Here is a 5,718-nt window from a genome sequence, read left to right on the forward strand (position 1 = left end):
TTCAGTGAAGATAGTATGTGTATATGTCTAGTTATATCTATATCTACACATATGTTTGTATATATAAAGATGTACACATGCATATATGTATGCATTATGTGTATTTATACATCTATCTATTCATATTTGATGCTTACTTGAGGGGCCAGTAACTGAATTTTGAAGTACCCAGCCAGACACTCCTCCCAAGAAATTGACAACATACACTAGTCAACATTTGAAAGAACTTAACCAGAAATCCATACTCGAAAGACAGCTCCTACAAGTTGCAGACATATTTACCTCAGCTTAGCTCTAGACAGTTTTAAAATCAGCAAAAAGGGCATTAGAAATGACTTTGAATTAGTGAAATGTGTGATGTTCAAAATATAGGGACTGACTAAAAATACTGTGTATGTGACTCTTTCTATGAGCAAGTGTAAGATTATATTTCCAGAGGGGTATTTCTTGTCTTAGGACTTAGTTTGGCTCTGTTCCTGTGTTCTATTGTCCAGCTGTGGTGAGAAGTGAGAAGTGTAGCTCAGTCCCAAGGCTAAAATAGCATTGCCTCTGCCTTCAGTGGAAGAACCCAATAGTTAAAAATGGTCAACTTATTTTAGGCCAGTTTGCCATGAGGGCATGTCATCATCATGCCAGAACTCATTGTGTACAGACACATTTAGGCCTTTAGTTTCCAGATAACTGGAATGTCTCAATTTTCTTTCCAGTTTCTCTGGAAAGAGAATTGACTGGCTCATTTTGGGTAAGGTCCTGGCCCAATCTACAGTGACCAAGGGAGTCTATGGGTTATGTAGTAACCAACAGTGCTAAAGAAAGCTTCTCACCTTTCATAGCTAGAAAGAAAGCTATGAGTATGCAATCTCTGGAAAGGGGGTCCAGGCTGGGTTGTGGGTAAAGAGTAGATTTCATAGAAAGGGTTATTGACAATGCAAGCTGTTTGAGACCTCATGTTGAACAAATTCAAAGCTATATTTCTTCGAACAGAAGAGGATATAAAATCTTTTTTTTTAAAGCTATAGTTATTTATTATTTGTTAATAAAGAAGGTTGTTCTTTCCTTTAAAAAGAAAGTGACATTAAAAGGGTCACTTTTTTTTTTTAAAGATTTTATTTATTTGACAGAGAGAGAGAGAGAGATCACAAGTAGGCAGAGAGGCAGGCAGAGAGAGGGAGAGGGAAGCAGGCTCCCTGCTGAGCAGAGAGCCCCATGTGGGGCTCGATCCCAGGACCCTGAGATCATGACCTGAGCTGAAGGCAGAGGCTTTAACCCACTGAGCCACCCAGGCACCCCAGAGTCACTTTTTAATGACCCTTAATGAAGGGTTGAGTCTCCTTGGGGTGCTGGATGGTACTGTAGTTGTATAATGCCAGAGGGAGGCTCAGGTGGTGGCTCTCTTTACACTGGACCACACTGAGTGCTTCATTCCCTGTGTGGCCTGCACTCCTTCCTAGTCCATTTTGATGACTAGAAGCACATCTTCTAGCTCTGGATCCTTTATTAAGGCTCCCTAGGGGGAGGTCACCATAATGCTTGGAGGGCCCCATTCCTTCTGGAATTCTACAACATGGAGACTTCTTTCTTTCTTTCTTTCTTTGACAGACAGAGATCACATGTAGGCAGAGAGGCAGGCAGAGGGAGAGGGGGAAGCAGGCTCCCTGCTGAGCAGAGAGCCCGAAGAGGGACTTGATCCCAAGACCCTGAGATCATGACCTGAGCCGAAGGCAGAGGCTTTAACCCACTGAGCCACCCAGGCGCCCCAACATGGAGACTTCTTTTTTTTTTTTTTTTTATAAAGATTTTATTTATTTATTTCACAGAGAGAGATCACAAGTAGGCAGAGAGGCAGGCAGAGAGAGAGAGAGAGAGAGGAGGAAGCAGGCTCTCCCCTGAGCAGAGAACCCGATGCGGGACTCGATCCCAGGACCCTGAGATCATGACCTGAGCCGAAGGCAGCGGCTTAACCCACTGAGCCACCCAGGCGCCCTAACAACATGGAGACTTCTTATCAGCCAGCTGTTGATGGGTTTCCTGGTAGAAGAGCCCATGGAAGACGCCCTGTGTGAGGCTGAGCATGTTGACCGACCCAGAGACCTTGGCATACATGTCTTTGATGCCAGTGAGTTGGCAGGTGGTGATGATGGCCCAATGGCAGCCGAGACCATAGCCTCTGGGTTGTTTCTTCATCTTGATATGGGTCCTTTTAAATCTTAAAGAAATATTGTGGAATATCATATGGTCTTCATATAGTTCTGCATAATGCAAACAATGAACTGCTCTGTTCTTCTCTTTTCTGAAAGCATCCATCCGATCAGGGGCTTTCCTAATGGAAAAACCTGCAGCTCCTCTGCTGTTCCCCACAGCGACCAGGACATGGGCTGATTCCTTTCTTCCCTCTTCTGCTGTCATATATATTTTTAAGATTTTATTTATTTATTTGACAGAGAGAGAGAGGACACAAGTAGGCAGAGAGGCAGGCAGAGAGGCGGGTGAGAGCAGGGTCCCCACCGAGCAGAGAGCCTGCTGTGGGGCTTGATCCCAGGACCCTGAGATCATGACCTGAGCCAAAGGCAGAGGCTTAACCCACTGAGCCACCCAGGCACCCCTTTTGCTGTCATATTGAAAACATTTCTTACCTCAAGTATCCTGGTATCAAAAGCAGCATATGTTTCTCCACTGAGACTAGAATCAGGGGGGCCAAGACTGAAACCTCCCCATGTGTTTCTGCTCCATCCTCCTCCCATTTAAGCTTCCTCTTCTTCTGGTCCCATTCTTCCCTCTGCTGGACCAGATCAGCCTCTACCATCTTCTGCTCTTCCTTGCTTCTTTGGGCAATGATCTGCACAGCATCCTGTCTAGGAGGAACATTCAGACCAGGCCATAGGAAGCCATGACTCTTTTCACCAATGATCTGAGCCCGGTTCACATCCTTTTTTCTCTTTTTCTTAGTTCTTTTGCCTCTTCCTTTTCTTGCTTCTGTTCCAGACTCTGTTAAAGTGCCTTTCCAAAGCTCCTCTGCTCTCAATTTAGTGAAGAAACTATAGGATCTATACTGTCGACCCATCAAACTACTGGGAGAAGAAATTCAGCACTATGTTTGTAGCACACAGGTCAAGCTAGTGAAATGATGGTTGTTCCTGGTTCCTGGAGACAACAAAGGGCCATTGTTGAGAACTGTCTTCAGTGCCAAAATGGAAACTGTTGGAAAGGTGTTTAGGTAAAGCTGCCTGGACCATATGTGACTGCTGGCACGGTGGAGCCTTGAGAACACCTCAGGATATAAAATACTTTAAAAATTCAGCAGGCATTTTTTTTAAAGTAAGTTAAGTTTTACAGACAGCAGGGTTGATTGGTAAAATATTAAAAGCATTCTTGACTTGCAATAGTTTTCCTTTAAATAGCTTTATTAATGGATGAATTTTCCAGGGGATGGGGACTGATCTTTGGAAGAAAAAAGCACTTCCATGGAAGGCAGGGAAATAGATCACTTGCTCATGGGATAAGGGACCCAAGTGGGATAGAAGGGAGGATAAGAGAAGGAGTGAGAGGGACCTAGCTGACAGACTATTTTCATTTTTATATGGCAGGCCAGCTCTGCCTACTTACAATGCGAACAGTAGATATTACCAATTAAAATTTTTTTCCTTTATGGAGAATGACTCTGACATAGAGTGTGATTGTGACAAGGCCATTCAACAGAGCAAGTGTTTGTTGTGCAAAATTTGTTTTGATTAGACCAGCAAGGCTGTTTCTATGGGCCATCTGCTGGGACATAAAGTTTTGTTAGTCGGAATCCTTGTTTAACGTGCATCTATGAAAAAAGGGTTGCTAAGTAAATTAATAGATTACACAAGGGAAATGTTATGCTGATTGAGAGTGATAGCCTTCAGCTGAAACATTTGCATTCAGACAATGGATACACTAATTATAAATATGTTATCAGTTAAAGTGCTTTCACAGCTTGCCTTCCCCTGACAGTGGTTTCCTTGCTTTGCCCTGGAATGTTTTGAAACCCAGTTTCTTCATAAAAGTTTTCTTCCTCAAAATTTCCATTAAGTTAAATGACCTTTTTTTCTTTTTCAGCCCCCCCCCCCCCCATTATAATGAACCACAGAGGTTTACTGTATTCAGAAACTTTGTGGGTCACTTGGGTGGCTGTGTTGGTTAAGTGTCTGCTTTCAGTACAGGTCATGATCCTGGGGTCCTGGGATCCACCCCCTCCACTCCCCTGCCTCACTGGGCCCCCTGCTCAGCCTGGGAGCCTGCTTCTCCCTCTCCCTCCCCTCCTCCCCGTCCCTCTGCTCCTCCCCACTGCTCATGCTCTCTCTCTCTCAAATAAATAAATAAAATCTTAAAAACAACAACAACAACAACAACAACAACAACAACAACAACAACTTTGAATCCAGATATCAGCAGTTTCAGAGAACAATTATGGTGGTTGGAAGGAAGGGAGAAAGGAGGAGGCTAAGGTAGGAGGGGATGAAGAACATGGCAAAGGGAGCTCAAAGTGGGGAAGATAGAAAGGTGGAGAGGGGGAAAAGGAAGATTAGAAAAAAATAATAAGCACAAAGAGAGTGGAATAAAAAGATGAAAGAACTGTAGAAAGAACTATATGGTGTGAAGAAGCAGGGAGAGGAAGCAAGGGTAGATCTGGAAGAAAGGGTTTGTCGAAAATGATTGTCTTTTTAAAAAAAATTTATTTTTTCAGTGTTCCAAGATTCATTGTTTATGTACCACACCCAGTGCTCCATGCAATACATGCCCTCCTTAATAACCACCACCAGGCTCACACAACTCCCCATCCTTCTCCCCTCCAAAACCTTCAGTTTGTTTCTCAGACAGTCTCGCATGGTTCATCTCCCACAGCCCCCGCCCCTGATTTCCCCCAGTTCACTTTTCCTTTCCTTCTCTCAATTTCCTCCATGTTATTCCTTATTCTCCACAAGTAAGTGAAATCATATGATAATTGACTCTCTCTGCTTGACTTATTTCACTGAGCATAATCTCCTCTAGTCCCGTCCATGTTGATACAAAAGTTGGGCATTCATCCTTTCTGATGGAGGCATAATATTTCATTGTATATATGTACCATATCTTCTTTATTCATTCGTCTGTTGAAGGGCGTCTTGGCTCTTTCCACAGTTTGGCAACTGTGGCCATTGCTGCTATGAGCATTGGGATACAGATGGTCCTTCTTTTCACTACATCTGTATCTTTGGGGTAAAAACCCAGTAGTGCAATTGCAGGGTCATAGAATAGCTCTATTTTTAATTTCTTAAGGAATCTCCACACTGTTTTACAAAGTGGCTGCATCAACTTGCATATCCACCAACAGTGTAAGAGGGTTCCCTTTTCTCCACATCCTCTCCAACACATGTTGTTTACTGTCTTGTTGATTTTGGCCATTCTAACTGGTGTAAGTTGGTATCTCAATGTGGTTTTGATTTGAATCTCCCTGATGGCTAACGATGAACCTTTTTTCATGTGTCTGTTAGCCATTTGTATGTCTTCTTTAGAGAATTATCTGCTCATGTCTTCTGCCCATTTTTTTTTTCTGCCCATTTTTTGATGTGATTATCTGTTTCTTGAATGTTGAGTTTGAAGAATTCTCTATAGATCTTGGATATCAGCCCTTTTTAGTGTCATTTGCGAATATCTTCCCCCATTCCATGGGTTGTCTCTTTGTTTTGTTGACTGTTTCTTTTGCTGTGCAGAAGC

The 5,718-nt window shown here is 43.0% G+C and overlaps 1 pseudogene; it reads right to left on the reverse strand.

Moving 5' to 3' along the window:
- Positions 1-1,378: 1,378 nt before the first annotated feature.
- LOC125103060 (28S ribosomal protein S5, mitochondrial-like) lies at positions 1,379-3,237 on the reverse strand (annotated as a pseudogene).
- Between the last annotated feature and the right edge of the window lie 2,481 nt (positions 3,238-5,718).

The sequence above is a fragment of the Lutra lutra genome, chromosome 6 (genome assembly GCF_902655055.1).
Source record: "Lutra lutra chromosome 6, mLutLut1.2, whole genome shotgun sequence".
NCBI lineage: Eukaryota > Metazoa > Chordata > Mammalia > Carnivora > Mustelidae > Lutra > Lutra lutra.